Source organism: Tetrao urogallus (genome assembly GCF_951394365.1).
Source record: "Tetrao urogallus genome assembly, chromosome: 7".
Classification (NCBI taxonomy): Eukaryota; Metazoa; Chordata; class Aves; order Galliformes; family Phasianidae; genus Tetrao; species Tetrao urogallus.
This window is the reverse complement of record NC_136820.1, coordinates 295,101-320,154: the sequence shown is the minus strand read 5'-3', so window position 1 is coordinate 320,154 and position 25,054 is coordinate 295,101.

Sequence of the window (25,054 nt, the reverse complement as noted above, 5' to 3'; positions counted from 1 at the left end):
AGTAGCTCATGTCTCACCTGGGGAACTGGATTATGTAGCAAGGTGTTCTGGAGAACCTCTTGCCTTCATGTAAGGATGGTGGTTTCTCATTCTCTAATGAACTTTGTTCTTTAGGAATACCTTGAATCAGTACGAGACACTCGAACAAGAGTGATCTGAGCTACTGCAAGGAAATTTCAGACTGGACAATTCCGGTTTTGCCCCACTTTATGAGCAGAAACTCCTGCTTTGGGTAATACGTTTTGTACCTGCCTCATTGGTGAGGCCTGTGCCACGCAGTTGTCAGAAAGGGGCAGGGAGAATCATAGACTTGCTTGAGTCAGAAGGGACCTTTAAAGCCATCTGACCCAACTCCCCTGCAGTGAACAGGGTCACCTATGGCCACATCAGGTTGCTCAGTTATGGCAAAGCCTTCAGGCCAGCAGCTCCTGCTGTTTTCTACTCCCTGCACAGAAAAGTGAACGTATGAGGGCATTGGTATTCACTGAGTCAAGAGCGGCCGCCTGAAGAACAGGAACCACTGCTACCCTGAGCGTGTCCACAGAAAGCTCACTTGTTCTGAATACTTTCATAGTATCCTGTGCTCTCCATTGCACTGCAGTTATAATACGCCAGGTGCAGCTCCTCAGGGGAGATCTCTGGAAAGCTTGCAGGGAGGCAAACAATCAGCATGCTCCAAAGGGAATACAACAAAAATACAAAATTGCCCTCTGGACTTACACAAGAAACTGCCAATGCGACCGCTTTCCTGAAAAAATGAAAATGTAAACAAATGGCAAAGCCGACTGCGTTCCAAATGCCTGCAGGAGCCGAGTGCTGGGCATTTGCATTTCTGCTTCCTTAATTTTCCTGAGAGGAGCTTGCTCCACAAACATCACTCAGCTGATCTCCAAATGTCATCTCCTCAGGAGGCTTTGGGTAACAGAACTGCACCCACAGCGCTGCTGCTGCTGCTGCTGCTGCTGCCGTGGGCTGTAACTGTCCTTTGCTGGGTTTTTCTTTGTCACCTGGACTTGAAGCACTGAAGATGACTCATTAGTCCTTAATAAAATACAGCCATTACCAAAATCAACATGTAGAAGAACATTAACAGATAATTATCACCCAGCTACTCATCTGGAACTTGGTTTAGTTTCTCACTTCAGAGAAATCACAAGTACAGATTCATCAGTTTTACAAGTACTTAAAATATCAAAGTGATAATGAGCACTGGAAGTGAATTGCAGAGAGTCAATTAGCTTCTAATTCAGCTTCTAATTACTGGAGGTGGGCTTGGCAGCCAAAGAGCCAATCCAGTTCCTAGCTATACTAGAAAACTTGCACTTAGCCAGCTGGGCCTTGCCTGGAACTTGCCTCTCATTTACTCCTAAGACACAGAAACATCGTGTTGAATGCTGAACTTGAGTAGGGTTTATTCCAGCTATCCTCAGAAATCTCTTCTTTTTATGCTTTTATTTGCTTTTTCTGTTTAGAAAAGAAAAAGAAAAAAAAAGAAAAAAAAGCCTGAGGAAAAGGGAGAGGCTTTTTTTTTTTTTTTTCAGAATCTTTCCTGCAGTAAAGACTTGGGAGAAGTTGCAGCTGTGCTGCACAGTTCTCTGATCAATGGAAAGAAGATGCCTGCATGTTTTATGTTCCTGATTTCCTAGAACTTCTCAAAAATGTAATTAACATACGGTAATGAAACAGTGCTTGGTAACTGGGTGTCTGTGCTCTACATTCGCGTTCCTGTGGCTCCTGACAAGTGTCTGTCAAAATGAGGAAGGAAGAAGAGCATCTTGTACAGATGCTGTTTATGATTTAATATTTACTACTGCCACAGGCACATTGAAATCTGCTGGAGAATGCAAAAGCAGCTGCATTCCACTATTTCAGAACCACTGCTACCCTGAGCGTGTCCACAGAAAGCTCACTTGTCCTGAAATTCAGGAAGATTCCTGTGTTGCATGCAGGAGATGGTCGCTGCAGTGATCGTGGGAGAGAGCTGTCGTTAGAAAACTGTCATGGGAATTCACAAAGCATATCAAGAACGAGACAGCACCAAAGCTGAGAAACAAGGGTGTTTTTTCCTAAGACAGATAAGATTGCAAGAGAAGATGCTGCTTTCCACAAAGCATCGCATTTATTTATTTATTTATTTATTTATTTAATTAGTAAGCAGAAGTGGATATATCCACAGCCCATAACAATTCATGGAATTCCTTTGTTGTTCTTTCATACCCCGACAAGGCTTGGCAAAGATGCCCAGTACATTATCAAATGTGGAAAAGCTGCAGTTAGGTTTGTCACTGGAAGCAAGCTTCTGAAGTCCCTGCAACAGGATAGTACGTAAGTGCCGTTTCCAGTTACAAAGAGAATCCCAACAAGAATTGTTAGGACCAATAAATGACAATAGATGGCAGCAGAGACCATGAAATACTCATCTTGCTGCTTCTCACTGCAGAAACGGCATTTCATTCGCACGGTAATTCCGATACTTTTAGAGAACTACTTAAAGAGACGGTCGGCCTGTTGGATTCAGAATATGAGAATATAACCCCCCGAGCCTAGCCCTATCTGCACTCCCATAGATATGGGCACTCTTCATGCATATTTATGATGAGCCAGAACTCACCTTCTCTTCTCTCCTGCTCTGCTGAGCTAAGTGTAATCTTAATTGAGTGATGTATGTTGCAAAACACTAGGCAAATGTAACCTACGAAGCACCAGAAGAGAGCTAGACGAGTTTCTGTCCCCTTCAAAACTCCTTCGGCATGAACATCTTGTCATAACATAGAACATATGTTATAACATAGATGTTATGGAATATTGCTTTGGCCAGTTTAATTATGATTACATGCTGCACTGAATTTGTGATTTCCACTCTGTTATACTGGTATCTCCGGAGCCCTTTCCTTGTGGTGTCTTTTCAATTTTCTTCAAGAATCACTCTTTGTGTATATACGCTCTAGTGAACTAGGGCATCAACTGGGATCGGCAGCACTAGATATAGAAATTCGTTGTCGAAGTTTCCTTGCATTGTAACTTCAAATACTCAGGTAATTGTAATGGTATCTTGGTAAGCGTTGGAAACATCCAAATAATTTTCTGGGACGGTAGCTCTGATCAAGCAGATTTTATTTGCAATTGCAATAGTGGGCCTCCAGCAGGCAGAGGAGTTGCTAAGTTGGGATAAAACGCTAAGAAGATGTTATGATTTGCCAAATGAAATCAAATCATGGAATCAAAATGATGGAATCAAAAGAAATATTGTTCCTCAAGGTGAAGATGAGACATGGCTTACCTAGTTAGCCGCATTACCTTTTTGGCAGTAGGTACATATGTGAACAACCTGTTTTCAAAGATGCATCACAGACACCTGGAGAACTCCTTCAAAATTGCAACCGCTTCTCTGGAATCAGACACTGATGCATTGTTTCTCAAAAGCAAGGTCCACATTCCCGCTAGTGTTACGCTTTCTCATTTTATGTTTTAGTCATACGTTACAAAGAAGCTTTGTTACTCCTATATACTGAGGACACGTTATCTTCAGCCCAAGACAATGACTCTTCAGCTAATGCCACCCAGGCAAGCCGGATGATTGGTGATGCTGAGAAGGCTCAGGAACATTCTTTCTTGAAACAGGCCAAAGTCCATTCAAAGTTCAAACCTTGGCAAAATGCAAGCTTCGTATTTATTTACACAATAATACTATTGGACTATGGATCAACGAAATAAAGAAGTCCCATTCTTGCAAAACCTGTTGCTGGTTCCATTGCACTCTTCTGGAAATCTGCACAGACAGAAATGAAATTCAGGAAGATTCCTGTGTTGCATGCAGGAGATGGTCGCTGCAGTGATCGTGGGAGAGAGCTGTCGTTAGAAAACTGTCATGGGAATTCACAAAGCAAATCAAGAACGAGACAGCACCAAAGCTGAGAAACAAGGGTGTTTTTTCCTAAGACAGATAAGATTGCAAGAGAAGATGCTGCTTTCCACAGAGCATGGAATTTTTTTATTTTTTTATTTATTTATTTAATTAGTAAGCAGAAGTGGATATATCCACAGCCCATAACAATTCATGGAATTCCTTTGTTGTTCTTTCATACCCCGACAAGGCTTGGCAAAGATGCCCAATGCATAATCAAATGTGGAAAAGCTGCAGTTAGGTTTGTCACAGGAAGCAAGCTTCTGAAGTCCCTGCAACAGGATAGTACATAAGTGCCGTTTCCAGTTCTTTAAAGACACCAGTTGTCAAGTGAACTAAGGAGATAGGAGCTCCTAAAAAGTCTGCCAATGTGAAAATGAAGTTCCTTACTGATCGTATCTGAGCTCCTACCTCTAAAAACCACCACTAACTGGCAGATTACATTGTGGGAAAGGGGTTACAGCCATCAGAACAATCAGAACAGCCTTCGTGTCTTTTATGCCCTATCAGCCAACGCTTCTCTCTCCCTGCCCTGGTTCCCCATTGGCTGAGTACTGCAGGCTCACCAATTTCCCAACATTCCACGAAACATACAGCTACTGGCTAAAGATGAACGGTTGCTAGCTAAGCGTATATTGCTAATTCTCACATTTGCTCATTCTGCACTAGGCCACAATTCCTGGACACCAACTGTCCTGGGATAGAGGTAAGTTGGGAGGAAAAATGTAGGGGAGCATCACTTGCATTCCTCCTAATCCAAAAGAGGGGCAGTTTGACCTCCTGTCAGAGGCCCCTTAAGTTGTTCTTTTGCTGAGGGCCTCTTGGCAAAACAGAATAGCCTATAATACAAAAGTTACAATTTTGGTACTTCTGAAGTATTTCATCTTATCTACTAAGTGTGCATAAATGTGGAATAATAAGCCACTTTCTTGCAGAGAGGCTGTGCATGCCCCGTCCCTGGAGGTGTTCAAGGCCAGGTTGGATGGGGCCCTGCGCAGCCTGCTCTGGTATTAAGTGTGGTGGTTAGTGGCCCTGCATGTGGCAGGGGGTTTGGAGATTCATGAAGCTTGAGGTCCCTTCCAACCCTGGCCATTCTGTGATTCTGTGATTCTGTGACTCCTCCGGCTGCTATTACTGCTGAGGAGAGCAGCTCTGTTTCCTGGGCTGATGGATGTGGTCCTGGCCCCAGAGGCATGCATTATATAGAGCGCAAGGTTCTGTTCTGTTCTATTTTGGGCCCAAAACTTTTGTTACTTGCATTCTCTATAAGTGTTGACATGGTGACAGTGTCAAGCTCTTTACCAATCTATTGGCCTTTCTGGTTTGAGCAAGAAATTGCACTTCAAGTTTGTGCACTTGTTTTAGTTTGTGGGATAATTTCTACTCCTACGGTATCATATCCTTTTGATATTTTTCAGTTGAACAACTAGAGTAATAAGGACAGAGAGTTTTGGCAAATGCAGAAGCAATCAAAGCACAGAAAGCAAAGCTTTGTAAGAGTTCCATAGTTTGTATCATATCTGATCATAAATTGATAATCATAAATTAAATAAAAGATCTCCATGGCTTTACCTTCTCCAATCAAAACGGAAAGGACTCATAGCCCCTTACAGTGAGGATTATCTAGTTAGGTTTTATACACCAAGTGCTCGGGAAAACTGTAGCAATTACTAACAGTACAAAAAGAAATTTGAGATAATTATAGCTGGCTAATACATTGTAGCTATGTAAAGAATGGAGGAGAGGCAGAATTCAGAAAGTTTTCAGAAATAGTTCAAAGACGTTAAAAAAGGTGAATTCCTGTATGACTGCAATGCACCCTGAGCCTTCGGAGTCCATAGGATGGCACTGTGTAGGCCTCTCATGCTGCTGCTGAGACCTTCAGCTCCAATTCTATCTGATCCAGACTGAATCTTCCTCGTTCATTTGTCAGTCCATCACCAAGAAAAAGCCCAGTCCCTCTGCAAGCAGATGCAACAAGGGAACCCCAGGTTATGAAGGCAATATTTACATCCAGATGAAGTTTCTCACTTTTACTTAGGGCCAGCCTGACTTCCTTGCTGGCATCCCAGTCGTCCCACTGCCAAGGCCCGTCACCTCTTCTGCAAAACGCAAGTGCAGCAGTGCTTCTTCCTTGACAGGGGACAGGTAACAGGAGGAGGCCCCTGGCCTCACCCCATGATTAAACTGTTTTGAGAGAAAGTGTGTGTGCTCATCCACTAGAAAAGGAGGCTGTTTGCATAAGGGGCTTCTCAAATAAAGCTTATGTACAGTTCAATGAGTGCTTTGAAAATTCAGGCTGTTTACAATGATTCTGATTTTGTAAGAATCAATTATTACAGAGTCTGCACTTCCTGAACAATTGAACTAACATTGTATTCCTCATAAACATAAATGTAATTTTAATCAATACACGTGTTGTATGTTTACACAATCCCAACTCACCTTTCTGAAACATTCTTTTGACTTTTCTGATCACAAGAGTATTGCACTGAGTGCAGGTGTCCAGTTGTGGAAAGGCCTGCCATAAAGCTGATGTGTGGTGTGAAACTGGGGTGCTAGACACAACTAGTTCCAGCCCACTGCTACTCCCTCCTACTGCCCCACAGGACCCATTAGCCAATGGGCAGGCAGCTCAGAGGGAGTGGAGCTCAGAAGAAAGAGCCCAGAAAAGAGTGGGAACACCTTGGAAGAAGGTCATGGAGAAGGTGCTATGTGCCCCCAGCAACGCTCACCCTGCAGCTCCTGAAGAGCGTATGCTGGATCAGGGAGAGGTGTGAGGAGGAAGGGAGAGCGGAGAGGAGCTACTCTGCGACAGATGAAGGAGTCAGAAACGGAGGGGTGAGGAAGACCTGCTGAGCAGGGCATGGGAGGAATAAATGAAATTTATTTTCCCTAAGTTAAATTTGTTTGACTTCTGAGGTAATATTCCCATGGGCTTTCCCCTCTCTCTCTGGCTTTCTGTGCAGGGGGAGTGAGAGAGAGGCTGTTTTCTTTATGTTTTCTTGGGACAAATCTACTTTCAGTTATTTTAACATGCTTAATAGAACTGTTTCCTGTATATATATGTTTCATGCATATTGCCATGTTTCCATAGAATAATCAGGCTATAATTGCCGCGCCTGGAGTGTTTGCTGATTTTATTTCTTGCTGGGATGAATCTCAGCTGTATTCACTCCTCTCTCTGCCTTATTCTCAGATTTGGTCATTTCCTCCTCCTTTTTTGTGTTTCTTTTCCCATGCATTTATGAAAGTGCAAACTTTTCCACGCAGTCCTTTCCTTCCTCTGGTGTCCAGACAGTACTGCTACCTCGTCTTCACACTGAGCTGATGAGATCTATTGCCACCCTGATTCAATCTGATCACGTAGTCAAGAACTTCCTTGTTGCTTATGTAATTTTTAAAACTTCCCCAACTATGCTTTTGAAGTGTTTCAGTCTCGTGAGGTTACTTCTGCAAGATCAAGGTTCTCAGAATTCTTTTATGCCTCTTCATTATGAATAAAAAGAGTATTTTCATCTGTAAACTGCATACATGCTCAGATTGCTAAGTAAACATACTACAGCAAACGGCAAGAAGGCTAAGCCTGTAAAATCCCCTTCATTTGCTGTGATTTGTGACTTTTGTCTTGTATTTTCTGAGTTTTGTAGGACTTGCGCCTAACCCTCTCACCCTGTGTCGTTCATTCAGATGCTGTACAGGTCAGAGCACAAATCTGCATCTGTACGTTTGAGATTTACTGCCGTTTGAGTCTAGCTTTAATACATTGCTTCATTGTGTGAAGACTGATTCAACCTTAATGTGACTGTTAAACTGCAGTAGATAGAGACCGTGACTACAGCTTGCCCAGCCCTGAGCTTGGCCGTCACGATCACTTAGGCACTACTCCTGGAAAGCTGCTGAGTATAAACTTAGCCTGAGAAGATAGATCGGCTGAATTGTCTAATTTGTAACAGATGGACTTGCTGAAACACAGAAGTCTTCGTTATTCTATGGAAAAGGCCATTCAAAACTGAGGCAGATGTATGAAACGGAAAAATACGTAAGATTTTCTTTGGCTGTGGGCCACTCAGAACAACTTAGCAATTACAGTTGGTATGTAAGTAATGTGAAATCAGATGAATTTTTTTTTTTTCTGAATCTGAAGTTTCCAAAGCTTCAGAGATGACACAGATGAAATAGAATTAGAAAAAATGCTTTATGTAAGCAAGAATGAATTTGGTATTCCAAGCACTGTCATTCATAGCGGACAATTCTTGGTGCTCGTGTACCTTAGATATCTACTGGGGTACTTCCAGATACATGCACTTAGGTACAAGGCATAGTATCTGCAAACTAATGAAGATCACTTAGTTCAGGCACTGAAACCTAGCAAAAAGCTATTAAATAAACCTGAATAAAATAGATTAACTCCACAGTGATCAACTGTTAGGATTCTAACAGGCTTTTATAACAAGTCTTTGTCTTGGATGCAGAAAATACCTTTGGAAAAGACAGATGGGAGGCTATGTGACTGATTTGTGAGAACAGTCAAAATGTGCTATGAGAAGGGATTTCCTCCCGTGTGACCCGCTGCACTGATGTCCAAGCTGCAGCTCATTTCAGAAGTGTTGCTGAGCTCCTTAGTGGTGCTTTGGGACAGCTTTTCCTTATCTGAAACCACTCCTTAATGATACCAAGGGTCTAACTAACTCGCATTGCTTTCAAATACCTGCATACTGAACAAACTCAATTACATGAACTTGATTGCTCTTCATTCTTTAGAGATAATTTGATAGGAAAATCTTGGAGTCAGCTAAAAGGATCCCATTCACCCCTGTGAGCGTAGGTGTTGCTATCCACGTTTCTTAGAGAACGACAGATTTCTGTGAATTGCAGTTATTCAGGATAGGACAGCTATTACACTCCCCAGACTGGCTCCTATTGCATTGTAGACCTCAGTGTTTTTGCAACATTGTGTGTACCGCTGCTGACAGCACTTTGCTATATTCAAGATGAACCTTCTTTTGAGTGCAGTGATACCATGGTTTTCATATTGCTTCACCCCAGTCTATGCACATCGGATTGCTGTTGTGGGCCTTTCCCTGTACAGGTTTGATTTCACACACCTGTATCTACCTGTATTACATTGTACAAAACCTTTTGCTTGGAGAGTAATAAATGACTTTACCCCGGAAAGAACAGAAATATTCCTTCCTTCCTTCCTTCCTTCCTTCCTTCCTTCCTTCCTTCCTTCCTTCCTTCCTTCCTTCCTTCCTTCCTTCCTTCCTTCCTTCCTTCCTTCCTTCCTTCCTTCCTTCCTTCCTTCCTTCCTTCCTTCCTTCCTTCCTTCCTTCCTTCCTTCCTTCCTTCCTTCCTTCCTTCCTTCCTTCCTTCCTTCCTTCCTTCCTCCCTCACTTACTGCTTTGGCTTATTATTGAAATGCAGATCTCCTAGAGGTCTTCTTTCAAGTGTTTCAAATATTCTCTACAATACTTGTCATTAATTGATGGTATTGCTTTTTTGCCCACATTCTATTTTTTAGATGGAGCTGGCCTCAGTATGAGCCTTGAGAGATTGCCATCCAGGAGCATTAAAGAGGTTTAAATCCCTTAATGTTCAGTGCTTTAAAAAGTATTTTATGATAAGGCAATTAAAAATGACCTGCTGCAGAAGGTAACAGGATCCCAGAGTGTGTTACAGGTATGGCTCAGCAGAAAATGAGCACTATGTCCAGTTTCTCCCCTTAGCCTCTGCTTATCTCATAACAACTGTCACTTTCAAAAAATAAAGGAAGCAAGCCAGATCTCTGCTGGGTGGAAGGATGATGTTTTGTTGCAGCGTGGAAAGTTGCAAGTTCTGAGAAAACAATGACCGTTGAAAGGGGTCCGTTCATGGTGCAGGAAATCTGATTTCTGGAGCTGTGTGTGCATGTGTGTGCTCACTTCACAACTGCTTCCAGATAATGGGGCTACCAACTCAGGCAGGAACGGTAGGGCTGTCATCCTTAGTCTAAAGTTCAGATCTTCTTTCTGCCTTGTTATAGTTCATTGGAGGTGTTTGTAGCAATGCTCGTGGCGTTCTCTGTTTGGCTGCAACTCTGACTAAATGGAATAGAATGATGAAGGGAAAGACAGAAGCTGGTATTCTCTGGGCAAATTTGCGTGCCAAATCCACCTTTAGCAGAAGAAAGATGTGGTTTTTCAGAACTCAGGAGAGCTGTACCCGCAAACACTACAGGCATATTTGATGAGCTTGCATTCCCCTTCTGTTGAATCAAAAACCTGGGCTAAGAAGGAATGTTCCATGTAGGGAGAAGAAGATGATAGAACGTGTTCCTTTCAAGGCTCGCGTGGGAAATGTCAGGTCTTTCTGAAGGCACCATTCAGCCACGGGCCTTTTTTGCCAAAAAAGTCACAAGACAGGCAGCGCTGCAGAACTGAGTATTCTCCATGGATTTACTCATCGCCTGAAACAGACTGTGGCAATTGTCTTTATGATCATCAGCATATAGTTACAAGGGAGCAGCTGACAAAGGTAAGGGCATACCAGTGAGTCTTTCCATTTTGAAAGATTTTCATGTAGTCCTTGCTCATCTCTATGTACTGAAGATTTATCAGAGTCACAGATTCCATCTGTCTTTCATCATCACCATGGAATATCATTCCAAAAGCTGTTAAGCTATTGCAAATGACCTTATCTGAGCCATGCTCTTTTTTCTGTTTTAACTTGAAATGCTTGTTATGTATTCATTTCATGTATCTCTTATTTTTGCCTTGCCTCAAGCTGGAAGTCACTCTAAGAAAGCCATCTAAAAAATTCCCTATTTAGTATGTGTGTACATCTCAGTGTGAATTGTAGTGTATGCTATCCTTGGTTCATGCTGTACTCCGTAATGTGGCAGTATGGCTGTACTCTTTCCAAAGCAGCATGCCTTTTCAGAAAGCACTTCACCTCCAGCTGAAGTTGTTCCTGTGTTATTGAACTGTAAGGGGGATAAGAAATGCCACGTGGAAGAAGCAGCTGTGCTGGCTGCTTCTCCTCTGTTGTCTGGGGGAACATCTGATAAGGTGCCCATCTTGTACCTATCTGTGGCTCCAGTGGAATGTGTGGCAAGGCAGAAGCAAAAGACTTGAACGTGGCAGCTGGGAAAAAAAGCCTACAAAATAAGGCAGTTACACACAGATTGAGATAAAAGTGACAGATGTGAATGATGAGGAAGTCCGTGTAATATCTGACCTTCTTCCTCAGAGCAGAGATTCACTGTCAGACAGGCCGCTTCAGACATTGATCTCATCACACAGCTGAAGCAATGACAGCGTTTGCTTACTGCTTAAAGGGAGACCTCCAGGGTAAATGCACAAACAGGTGTACAAGAAGAGTTAGCAGTTGTCACTCTTCCCAAACGCACTGTGATATGGGATGTGTTCAAGGTAGCAGACTTGCTGGAGGGGCAGATTTACTTGCAGCTTTATAGGAGACCTGAGATATCAGTGCAGAACTTTACGATAAAACACCGTTAGTAAAATCTATTGAAGAGGTGAATCCTCCTAGTTTCTGATTTCCTTGAAGTTTGTGACTCCCTAATCATGAAACTAAAATTGGTATTATTGAAAATCATATGTTTGCTTATTTTGATCCAGCTGGACTTTAGTTTTAATATTTGCCTTCCTGCCTATTGGGGAACTTGAGTAATTTTAAGCTGCTATGATATTGTGCAGCTCCTCCCTGTGACAGAGTGGTGTAGGCTGTTATCAGCTTGGCTGAGGGAGCCGGGATTGTTCGATCTGCTGAAGAGGAGGCTCAGGGGAGACCTTACAGCTCTCTCTAACTACCTGAAGGGAAGTTGCAGTGAGCTGGACTCGGCCTCTTCTCCCATGTAAGCAGTGAGACGACCAGAGGAAATGGCCTCAAGCTGCACCAGGGGAGATTCACGTTGGACGTTAGGAAATACTGCTGCTCTGAAAGAGTGGTCAGGCACTGGAATGGGCTTCCCAGGAGGTGCTGGAGTCACCGACCCTGGAGGCATCCAAGGAATGTTTCAAGGATTTGGTGTTGAGGGACGTGGTTTAGGGAGAACTGTTGGTGATGATCTTGCAGGTCTTTTCCAACCTCGGTGATTCTCTGAGAGCAGGAGAAACAGTTATTGCCTATACTTTTTTCTATTCTACGTCACTTTGTATTTGGGCTGCTGCTTGGGATCTGCTCAGGAACACCGATTATCTTAGATACTTTTGATCTGTAAAGATGACAATGAGAATGAAGATGGGGTGGATTTTAATATCAGCTATTGGGTGAATACCAAAGATGTAAAAAGGGATTTGAAATATTTGATGGATTGAGATAAAAAAGACCTAGTGGAGATTGTAGTGATTGAACTGTCTTTCCTTCTTCATGTCTCAAATTGGAAAGTGCTCTTCAATATCAGGCGAAGGTGACAAATTTCAATTCAATCATATCTCTACAGATTTTTTTCTGTTCTCATAAAAACGTTGTACAGAAGACTGCAATACTGAAGAGGAAGAGTGAGATTCAATTTCCAGCCACCTACTTTCCTGAACATAGGTGTCCTTACGTTGGTGTCCACATGGGAGCTAGGAACTTGACTCAGGTCCCCACATAAAGGCACCTGATGAAAGTTGAGGTGCTGCAGGGTGCTCCTTGCTTCCTGCTGCTGGTACAGACAAGTCGGGGTGTCTCTGGAGCTGCCTGTCCCATTCAGCAGTCCGGTATGTCCTGAACTGCTGCACAGTTCTGTGCCCTTTTAAGGCCGTGCTGTTGGATAAGGTGATGAGAGCACTTGACCAGTATAGGACAATACAGGAACACAGGATTCAGCCTTGTCTTGAGACTTTGGAGAGAAGAAACAAAAGTCAGCTTCAAATAGGCCCAGAACTGGGAAAGGGTCTTCCACCCCAGGCAGATCCTGCTGATGAACTGCTCAGCGCAGAGTTGTCTCACGCTCATAGTGAGGAAACATCAACAGGAGCAAAGCTGAAAGCCTCATGGTCAGGGGCATTGCCTGAAAGAGAGTTAAATGTTAATCTGCTTAGTTTTACACAAATTACTTTGCTCCGAGTCCCCCGAGAATGCAAGATCCTGGCCAAAAGGCAGTGCAAGGAACAGCTGTGCACTGTAGTGGAACCTATTTGACAGTAAATCTGGACTTCTCACCTGTAAGATGAAACAGACAAATGCTCATCAAAGAAAGCACTTCAGAAATGTTTAAAAGGTGTCTATCGTGGATGTGAAGTCAGAGAGCCCCATGACATCCAATTCTCCAAGTTTAACATTTGCGTAATTAGTCTCTAGACTAATGTTACTAGAATGCCAACGATAATAATTACAGATCTGTACTAGGACCAATGAGGCAACCAGGTGATTCAGTTCATCAGCTGGAAGCTACTCTTCTGTCAGCGGTGGGTTGTATGCTGCCTGTAAGAAAAGAATGTATATGAAGCTGGCTAGTTTACCCAGAATATCAGTGATTAAACAGATGCTCTTCAAGGTTTCTTTGAGTAGATGTGTGAGTGGGAGATACACATGAACACAGAAATCTTTTAAGGATACGAAGAATATATTAAAATTCCACATGTACAAAGCTAAGTATGACTGAATTGTTGTATCTAGTGTTTTCTGTTCTTACCTCAGGACCAACTGCAAGTAGAGTTCAGTATTTCACTGCTAACTGTAAGGTCAGAACCTTGAGAAACAGATGAGGACTCAACAAATCAATCAACAGAATTATGCCCTCCTTTTAATATAGCTGTCCCTCCTTGATGATAGCAGAGAAGGGACAGTTTGCATTAGTGTTTAATCAGTAGGTTCCCTGACTTGGTCTGGAAATGTCAGTTCTGAGAGTCCCCCTTGCCTTGAAAAATGAAGATACTGGAATTTGGTGTAACTCCTTTGTGTGAGAGGTACAGTCCTCCTCCCAGTATTTGCCTCATGGAAGGGCTTGCTCATAACCCATAGTGTAGTGCTCATAACCTCACGTAGCGCAGTGAGTCTTGACAGAAGACTCAGTGGTAAACTCAGAAGTTTTCTCTGTTTATTTTCTTCAACCTTAAACACATTAATTTTTAGTCATTTTATTCAAACCTTGGTTTCGAGAAAATGTTACCAGTAAAACCTGGTCAGGAAAAAAAGCAGGATAAAATTATTCACTCTGCTGAAAGTTTTCCAATTATGAAGGTGAATGAAATCCCATCTGTTTGAAGTTTCATTAGAAATACCCAAGCATTTTCCTTCCTACCCCAATATACCTTAACCTAGAGGTGGCAATTAAGTATTTGTTATCCTACAAAAGGAGGTTGAGTATGAACTGAGAAATCTGTCAATTTCTAATGGCATTTCTGTACGCCTTGTGGTGAAAGTGGTGAAGACAGATGAAAGGCAAGTAGGTTGGTATATGAAATGATCATTCTTCACCCTGAATAGCAATTTCATGCACTTGGAATCCAAGAATTAGAGCCTCTTGTTTTGTAACTTGATCACAGCACAGTAACTCCTAAGCTAATTTCTTCAAGGCTCATCTGTAGTCTTAGCTGATTAGCCTCCCGCAGTGAAATGTTTGGGATGGAAGACAGCAGCAAGTAGAGATCGCTGATTTATTTGATTGCAGCCATTATGGCTACCCTAGGAGGACTTGGGAGCAAATTCTGTTTTCCATGTATTCAAGCTAGAGTGAACCTTTGCTCCAGCTGTACTAAATGTAACTATGTGAAATGCTTGTTAGTGTCTCAGTAGTAAGGGTGAGCACTCTATTCAGAGTCACTGCAGTCAAAGACTTGCAGGTAGTTTTCAGAGTTCAAGACAAGTGGCTCTGTGGGCATGCTGCACAGCCACGGTCCCTCATGCATCCCTACTGGTGGACTGCCAGAGTGCCCTGTGCTTCCCTTTCAGCCTCTGCACCTTTGTTTCCTTCTCAGGGAATCGGGGTAAGAGATGAAAGGCAGAGATAACATGCAGAGTGCTTTGCCCACCTGTATTTTCTGGAGAAGTGCCTTCAGATGTCTTGGCACAAGTTTTCCCTCATGATTTCGGGCTTACAAAATAGGGCTTCATAGTCCTGGATATTGCAAGCATTAGATCCATATGGGTTGAACTCCCTAAGAAAGTCACATAAGCAGAAGCACACACGAAAATAGAACTTATTTTAGTTCAAACTCTGGTACATAAATACAGGAAGGTTTTATGGTTGTTAGGATCTTATGCTTTCATGACACTACAAAACGTCATAGGAAATCAGCAAAATCGTAGCAGTTTTCATTAACAGATTCTTACTAAAAAAAAAAAAAAAAAAAAAGGGAGGGGGGTGGGGACTTTAAAGTAGGATAGAACAGAGCACTACAAAAGGAAACTTGTGAAGGTACATCAGCTTTGTGAGAACCTGTAACAAACAATGTGGATTGCTCATATCTGAGTCCATACAAGGACCCAGTCGGACCGAGAGTGCTGGAAGGAAGCTCGTGCTGCACAGAAGCTGCAAGGAAGTTCAGGCTGCAAAAAGTGCTGCGCTGAAAGAAGCAACCCCGTGCGGAGTCCTGCTTTTCTCTGGATAAGGAACAGCTCCAAGGTGGATGGAATGTACTCAGGGGTCTCCTGAGGGGTTTTTGCAGGGTAGATACAGAATTTGTTAAAATTAGGACTAGTTTGGCTCTTTGCCTTTTTGTGGGTTTCGATTTGTGTTTCACACTTGTTGCAGTGTATAGAAAAATGATACAGGATGCTATGAACCGTGCCTTCTTTGTTAATAAGGAAGGGGGAGATGTGGGGGAAGATGTAACTGTGAGCAAGTCAGCCAAGAGTCTATCAGACTCCTTGATAGAGCCTATCACCGTGAAACCTTGGGAGTCTGGAGTGTAAGACTGAGAGCAAATGGGCTCTGTTTGTGTCTAAGGGCAAACAGGAGGTTGTGTCTGTATGCACTGTTAACCTTATCACCCTTAAGAAACCTTTCATCCTTTATCACTATTGTTTGGGAGAAGCTGGGCCAATTAACTGAGGAGGGGGACAGCATTTTCCTGCTTATAAGTGAATGGTACATGAGATGTGTGTTGAACACCATAAAGCAGAACTATTCGGAGAACGATTCTGATGCGACAAGAAACCGTGCGAGCTCTCTAACTCGGCTGAGCGCCGACAATTGGCGCCCGAACAGGGACCCCAAGCCGGGCCCGACTTGAAGACTGACCGCTCCGGAGCACGCTGAGAAAAGCGTGGCGCTGAGAGAAGCGTGGCACACGCTGAGAAAGGGCGCAGAACACGCTGAGAAGCACGGCAGACGCGGAGAGAAGTGCCACAACCTGAGGATTCATCGCCCCGACAGCTCGGAGTGCCTTTCTCCGGACCGTTGCCGTGGGGATTCATGTGAGCTCCGAACAAAAGAACGTCCGAGTTACTTTGCAGATTGTTCTGAAAAAATGGGAAAAGACGGTGCCCGCTGCCGTTTTACAGCAGGTGCTGCTCTGGGCTGCCAAGAGTGACCCCTCGATCGCAAATCAGACCATTTACGACCCCGAAGGAGGGGACCGGGTCGGGGTGAAGCTATGGGACGCTGCTGCTGCGGGTGGTAAGACAGCGTTCGGGGAGCTGCAGACTCGGAGAAAGCTCTTTGAAGCGCTAAAGAGTCACTGAAGATCGCAGTCCGACAGCCCCAGTCTGCCTGAGGGCGAGGGAGAGGCTGGTTGCTCTGCAGATCAGCCCACGATACCATCGGCTGCCCGGCCGCCGCCGTCGGGTGGCACTGCCGGAATCAGGTGAACGGGAATGCCCATTTCCCACTGATGACATGGGGGAGAGGAAGAATCTTGGGGATATCCTGTCCTGGTTATTGTCACTGTCTTTGTGATTGGTGAATGCTTATGGCAATGAAAGTGTAAATGTAAATGGCAGATGGAAATGTAATGGTTAATGGTATACGGAGGTGGAATTGTTAACAGTGCACAGAAGTGTGAATGTTAGTGCTGTATGGAAGTGCAAACATCAGTGCTGCATGGAAGTGGAATTAGGAACGGTACATGGAAGCGTAACTGAGGGTACAAATAGTGGAACTGTGAAAAACAAAACAACGAAGACAAAAATCAGCACAAAGTTTAAAGAAGAGCAGCGGGTTAAAATATTCAAGTCTGTGATCTGCTCCAGCCAAAGCAGATCAGTGCCGGCAAGAGAACGCATCCCCACACTGCTCCTCCCCCCGCTGGTAACCAGAACGCAAACGAGGCGTTAATGGCGAGTGGGGACGAAAACAAAAGACTGGAAGCGAGAAGAGCCTTGATCTGCAGAGATGTAGGAAACTCGGTATCCCAGTGTCAGCACGGGAAGCCTGAGGAGGGAGGAGCTGAGAGAAGGGCTCTAGGACCCAGAGATCTCCGCAGGAAGAGCTGGGAGGGGGGGCTGGCAGGGCCCAGGAGGGTTCTGCCCTCACTGAACCGAAGAGCAGCTTGTGCCAAAAGCGGCGCTGCGTCTGGTAACAGATGCGATAGCAGTGAAGGGTGGAGAGAATGAAGCTGAGGAAGGAATGACAGCAAGGTGTGGAATTCGTAGCAAACGCTGAAGCAAAATGTGGTGTTCTTACTGCAGTAAGTGATGAGTTTGTAACCAGACGGGAAACCACTGGCAAAAGTGAGGAGGTTTGCTTTGCTAAACGTTTGCAATCTAGTATAGGAAAACAGGTAGGCATACACAGATTGTTGTACGTGCCAAATTAATCCAAACCTTGACTAGGCATGATTTACTAAAACAACAGTGCCACAGCCCATATACAAAGGTCTGGGCTCTCAGCTGCAGAGGGCAGCAGTAACCTTCCCACTGAAATGTGGCAGGTCTCCCAGTAAAGAAATACTCATGGCTGGACTGTGCATGCGTATTATAACTGCAGTGCAATGGAGAGCACAGGATACTATGTAAGTATTCAGAACAAGTAAGCTTTCTGTGGACACGCTCAGGGTAGCAGTGGTTCCTGTTCTTCAGGCGGCCGCTCTTGACTCAGTGAATACCAATGCCCTCATACGTTCACTTTTCTGTGCAGGGAGTAGAAAACAGCAGGAGCTGCTGGCCTGAAGGCTTTGCCATAACTGAGCAACCTGATGTGGCCATAGGTGACCCTGTTCACTGCAGGGGAGTTGGGTCAGATGGCTTTAAAGGTCCCTTCTGACTCAAGCAGGTCTATGAATCTCCCTGCCCCTTTCTGACAACTGCGTGGCACAGGCCTCACCAATGATGCAGGTACAAAACGTATTACCCAAAGCAGGAGTTTCTGCTCATAAAGTGGGGCAAAACCGGAATTGTCCAGTCTGAAATTTCCTTGCCGTAGCTCAGATCACTCTTGTTCGAGTGTCTCGTACTGATTCAAGGTATTCCTAAAGAACAAAGTTCATTAGAGAATGAGAAACCACCATCCTTACATGAAGGCAAGAGGTTCTCCTGAACACCTTGCTACATAATCCAGTTCCCCAGGTGAGACATGAGCTACTATGAAGTAGCTATTGCTTCTGCAGAAGTTATTAGTGTAATGTGAACAGGTGCAGAAATCACTTGAAGAAAGCAACATCTTACTTGAAAATTCTTAGTTCCAGCTTGTTAGACAGAGGCGAGCAGGTGGGAGGAGGTTGGTGGGGAAGTGCTTTGATGGGAGAAATATTCAGAGCTCGCTCCTCTTGCAGTGAAACCCAGCTCTGATCAGATGCAGGTCTTCTGAACTTGGCCGCAGACTCTAGCTTCTTACAACCCTTGTTATTGCACAGGTGCTGTTTGGATGCACAGCTGTAGTCTCCAGCACCTTGCTGGAGCCTGTTTTTCTCTGTGCTTTACTGGCAAGGCCATTTGTGGGCTAAAGACTATTAAGCAGGAAAAGTTTTGTTTATGGAAAGGCTTAAATTCTTTCTAAAGGAATCCCAGCCTATACTGAAAATGTGGTGTGGCTCCACTAAGCAGAAATTGAAAATGCTTTCTCTGACTTGAGAGTGTTGCAGTGACTGACACACCGATGAGACACAGACAGCTCCTCTTCATTGCCAAATTCTCAGGGTTGCAGCTTGTCCTGTATGATAGGAAAAAAGCCACCTTGCCATGCTTTATCCTAGGCAAGAACTGATAGCACAGTAAAACTGGAATTGTATCACATCAGTGCCCGAGTGATTTATTACGATCTAGGGCACTATGTCTCACCTTGGATGTACGAGTTCCAAGGAGAATTTTGGTTTTCACAAGGCGGCATTAAATGGCCAGGGATGGCAATGGGTACCAAAGGTGGCTGCCACGTGCTGCCATGAGGCAATGCAGGCAGTGACATCACTGCATGCCTTGTCCTGACTCATGTCTCAGCCTGGGGGAGTTACTCTAAGGAAGTCTCCTGCAGCTTTCCACTTACTGAATCAGTCTTCTGGGCAGCTCTGGGATGGAAAATGATTGCTTCTGCTCCAGGCATCTAATGCAACCATGCAATGAATTTTCTTCTTTGCTCCCAGTCCAGAAAAGTCAACACAGCTCCACAGGATGCACTGAATAAATATTAATATTGCTGTCCTTACTCCCTGAGCTCATTTTTGCTCTTGGTGAATTGATTCTCATTTACTCTGTGAATACAAAGTGAGCAGTTTTGTTAAACCTCACAGTTGCTCTAACCTGCAGAGAAAAGCTTGGTGTCATCTATCTCATTCCCTGTTTTCCAAGACACACGCAGATGATTTGCAGAGTTACTGGGCTTCAAACCAGGTGTCTGATAAACAATCTGCTTCTGAAATAGTGGAATGCAGCTGCTTTTGCATTCTCCAGCAGATTTCAATGTGCCTGTGGCAGTAGTAAATATTAAATCATAAACAGCATCTGTACAAGATGCTCTTCTTCCTTCCTCATTTTGACAGACACTTGTCAGGAGCCACAGGAACGCGAATGTAGAGCACAGACACCCAGTTACCAAGCACTGTTTCATTACCGTATGTTAATTACATTTTTGAGAAGTTCTAGGAAATCAGGAACATAAAACATGCAGGCATCTTCTTTCCATTGATCAGAGAACTGTGCAGCACAGCTGCAACTTCTCCCAAGTCTTTACTGCAGGAAAGATTCTGAAAAAAAAAAAAAAAAAGCCTCTCCCTTTTCCTCAGGCTTTTTTTTCTTTTTTTTTCTTTTTCTTTTCTAAACAGAAAAAGCAAATAAAAGCATAAAAAGAAGAGATTTCTGGGGATAGCTGGAATAAACCCTACTCAAGTTCAGCATTCAACACGATGTTTCTGTGTCTTAGGAGTAAATGAGAGGCAAGTTCCAGGCAAGGCCCAGCTGGCTAAGTGCAAGTTTTCTAGTATAGCTAGGAACTGGATTGGCTCTTTGGCTGCCAAGCCCACCTCCAGTAATTAGAAGCTGAATTAGAAGCTAATTGACTCTCTGCAATTCACTTCCAGTGCTCATTATCACTTTGATATTTTAAGTACTTGTAAAACTGATGAATCTGTACTTGTGATTTCTCTGAAGTGAGAAACTAAACCAAGTTCCAGATGAGTAGCTGGGTGATAATTATCTGTTAATGTTCTTCTACATGTTGATTTTGGTAATGGCTGTATTTTATTAAGGACTAATGAGTCATCTTCAGTGCTTCAAGTCCAGGTGACAAGGAAAAACCCAGCAAAGGACAGTTACAGCCCACGGCAGCAGCAGCAGCAGCAGCAGCAGCAGCAGCAGCGCTGTGGGTGCAGTTCTGTTACCCAAAGCCTCCTGAGGAGATGACATTTGGAGATCAGCTGAGTGATGTTTGTGGAGCAAGCTCCTCTCAGGAAAATTAAGGAAGCAGAAATGCAAATGCCCAGCACTCGGCTCCTGCAGGCATTTGGAACGCAGTCGGCTTTGCCATTTGTTTACATTTTCATTTTTTCAGGAAAGCGGTCGCATTGGCAGTTTCTTGTGTAAGTCCAGAGGGCAATTTTGTATTTTTGTTGTATTCCCTTTGAAGCATGCTGATTGTTTGCTTCCCTGCAAGCTTTCCAGAGATCTCCCCTGAGGAGCTGCACCTGGCGTATTATAACTGCAGTGCAATGGAGAGCACAGGATACTATGTAAGTATTCAGAACAAGTGAGCTTTCTGTGGACACGCTCAGGGTAGCAGTGGTTCCTGTTCTTCAGGTGGCCGCTCTTGACTCAGTGAATACCAATGCCCTCGTACGTTCACTTTTCTGTGCAGGGAGTAGAAAACAGCAGGAGCTGCTGGCCTGAAGGCTTTGCCATAACTGAGCAACCTGATGTGGCCATAGGTGACCCTGTTCACTGCAGGGGAGTTGGGTCAGATGGCTTTAAAGGTCCCTTCTGACTCAAGCAGGTCTATGATTCTCCCTGCCCCTTTCTGACAACTGCGTGGCACAGGCCTCACCAATGATGCAGGTACAAAACGTATTACCCAAAGCAGGAGTTTCTGCTCATAAAGTGGGGCAAAACCGGAATTGTCCAGTCTGAAATTTCCTTGCAGTAGCTCAGATCACTCTTGTTCCCCCTTTTAAAGAAGGCAAAGGGGGGAGAAGGGAGGGGAAGGGACGCAAATAAGAAAAAAACAAAAGCCATGCTTAACAAAAGCACGTTTGTGTTTTCCCACGTTGAGATAAACGCTGTCCATCAGTATGTGCAACAATGGAGAAACAGGCTGCAGGAGCTGAAGGCTTTAAATGCCTGGAGAACAGCATCGATGGTAAGTGTTAAGGAAAGATCAAGTACTTCTGTTCCTGATATTGCTTTTCTCTTAAATATCGAGTGAAGGTTTTCTTAGGATTCCCATTTAGGCAGAGCTCAGGGTTCAGACTTCAGCACAGATGATTGTTCTGCACTCAGAGAGTAGACTGAGCCAAAGCAGATACAGATAGAGTCATGAAGCAAACTAGGACAAGGGAGAGGAGAATGAGAGCTCCAGGGGTTTTGGTGATTGCAATTACTTTTTGCCTGTCAGTCAACAGATTCCTGCTTCTAGGGTGTTTGCAGACAGTAGCCTGAGAGCGTTTTGTTTAAAGTAGCCATTGCTCGTGGCTCCAGCGTTTGGATCAGTTTCTCAGTTACATTCAGTTGGTCGGCACACGTGGGTTTTTGCTTTAAGCGTGGATTGAAAGACACTTACACAATCCCAACTCACCTTTCTGAAACATTCTTTTGACTTTTCTGATCACAAGAGTATTGCACTGAGTGCAGGTGTCCAGTTGTGGAAAGGCCTGCCATAATGCTGATGTGTGGTGTGAAACTGGGGTGCTAGACACAACTAGTTCCAGCCCACTGCTACTCCCTCCTACTGCCCCACAGGACCCATTAGCCAATGGGCAGGCAGCTCAGAGGGAGTGGAGCTCAGAAGAAAGAGCCCAGAAAAGAGTGGGAACACCTTGGAAGAAGGTCATGGAGAAGGTGCTATGTGCCCCCAGCAACGCTCACCCTGCAGCTCCTGAAGAGCGTATGCTGGATCAGGGAGAGGTGTGAGGAGGAAGGGAGAGCGGAGAGGAGCTACTCTGCGACAGATGAAGGAGTCAGAAACGGAGGGGTGAGGAAGACCTGCTGAGCAGGGCATGGGATGAATAAATGAAATTTATTTTCCCTAAGTTAAATTTGTTTTACTTCTGAGGTAATATTCCCATGGGCTTTCCCCTCTCTCTCTGGCTTTCTGTGCAGGGGGAGTGAGAGAGGCTGAGTGAGTGTCTGGTGGCCATAAAATCAACACACCAAATACACTGTGGCAAAAGCAATATAAAATCAATATACATTGATTAAGTTGACAAGGTACAGTCTCAGCACCTCGATTATTAGGAAGTCAGGTAGATCTTGGGGCATTATACAACAGATGTTCTTATTGATGGTGTTGACTGCCTAAGCAAATTATGCCTTTGAAGTGAAAATTGTACAGCTGATTCCATGTGTATGTATGAGGTCTGCTTCAACAGTAACGTCTCCTATTTGATTATATTCGTCCACAAGATCAGAGGCCGATGCTGGTGGTGTGACAATAGAGGATGTACCTTCTCAACAGTATTCCACTACACGTATATTACATACCTGTATATATACATGCGTATATACAGGCGTATTAGTGTTTAGTGTATTTAGCTAACATTTTGACAGTTACCTGCTTTTTTTTTTTCCTACCCCCCCCCCCCCCCAAGACTATTTTTATGATTTTCCAGGATCAAAGAACATCTATAACAATTAATTTTCCATAGATCATTTCTTCTTTTTTTCATAATGTTGCGTTCCCTTACTTTCTGGCTCTGAACTTTGCTTCTACAATGCAAAGCTTTTCCAGCCACCACATGCATACAGCCAAGACATTTTAGTGTGAATTAGATACTCAGGCATACACAACCTGTAACCCACATGCTACGTGTATCCCAACTCAACTTGCACCCCCTACAGCTGTATCTATCATGGCAGCAGCTCGACCCTGAGGAGTGGCTAGGCCCAGCCCAGAGTCACAGCAAGGTTGGCAGAGCAGCATTGACAAATAAAGCAACAGAACTGAGAAAAGGCTGCCACCTGAAGAAAATATTTTAAACAAAGTCACATGGCAAAAGAATGTAGTGACAGTGCTCTCTAATGGGATATAAGCGCCATAGCAGGTAACCATACAAGACCATACGGCCATACCTAACAGGTAACCATACATAACCTACAAGAACCATAGCAGCAGGTAACGAAGACAAATTAGCTCACCCCTTCCAGAAACTAGTAACAACTCAAAAGAAGAGCAAACTCAGAGAGATACTGCTCCCTCTGCTGCTAACACTTAAATAGAAGCACCTTTTCCAATCATTGCTTGCACCTGAGCTCCCTGGGATAGCCTTGACCTCTCAACTAACGTTCAATCATTGGTTCAGGCTCTGAAGGGATGGAGTGCAGCAGAGTTGCCAGGTCACAGCCTGAACCAAAGAGTGAGTAGGTCAGGGGTAAACTCCTGCTGTTTGGGAAACATGAAGTACAACGTGCATCGTGATGCAGGTACAGTGCCTATCAATGATGTGATTGACAGGCGATTGTTGCAAGGTGATTGTTGGCGGTCTTCTTATGGTTCTGTTGGAACAGTACTTGATGTTCCTTCTGGAGGCTTATTTTCTTCAGTTTGGGTTTGGGTTCACTGGTTCCCAGAATTTCAGCACTCCACCACCTGGTGTCATGACATACCCTCGTAGACACCGAAGCACGCTGAGGTGTTGATGCTCCTACCAGTGGTCCTGTGGACTTCACAGCCTCAAGGGGAGTAGTACAGATGTTTAAAAGGTATCAGGAGTGGTGGGTCTGCCTTCAGTGGTAGGATACAGGCTGCGTTTTTGTCTTGAGTCAAACAGCTCCACTTGTGCTGGGGCATGTCCTGGCCTTTGGTACAACATCCTTTGTCCTGTATTTACCTTCGAAGGTCAATATTAATTATTCTGCCATACATCCCCCATTTCGGAACTGCAAGCAGCTTTCGTGTCTTCTCTATGTGAGAAGTTAGTCCAGAAAAAGGTTTTAACTCACCCTACGAATCCTGCCATGGGGCTGTTCTGCCAGTCATACAAAGAAAATTGTCTTTCTTCTCTGCAGAGTACAATGAACTTTTCATCTTCTCACTTCACAGTTGTATCTTTTAAAGAATAAAAGTAAATATAAAATTAGCGAGGATTCAGTAACAGTAGGTCAGCTATAAATACTTGTAAATGGGAAACATACAGTGAGCATCTTTGGAATTATGACGTTACAGCATTCTGATTTTAGGAAAGTTACAATTAAGCTCCGTTTCAATACAACCAACTCTATATTACAAACTCAACAAAAACGTACGGAGGAGCAGAAGTCCTACTCAGTGCACTTAGTGCCTTTTACACGGTCATTCAGATACAGCATGGTCACAGCTCTGGCCTGGTTCGACCTGGATCCTTGGCTAAATGGCACAGGGGGACCCATGGACCCACGCCCTGTGATGGGTCTAAAAACAAAACAGTGGCAACGAGCTAAGGGAGAAAATTAATTTACTAGATATTATAGCACAATGTGAGAGAATGCAATATAGCACAATACAATTGGAATTGTAGCTAATAAATCAAACAAACAGGAGAGAGATTGTCCAAAACTGAAGGCCTTACTCTAATGTGGAAGGTGGGACAGCTAGGGAGCATACACTGCAGAGCCAAGCAGAAATAGAAGTCTCATGACTCCCAGTTTTCTCTTCCCTTCTAA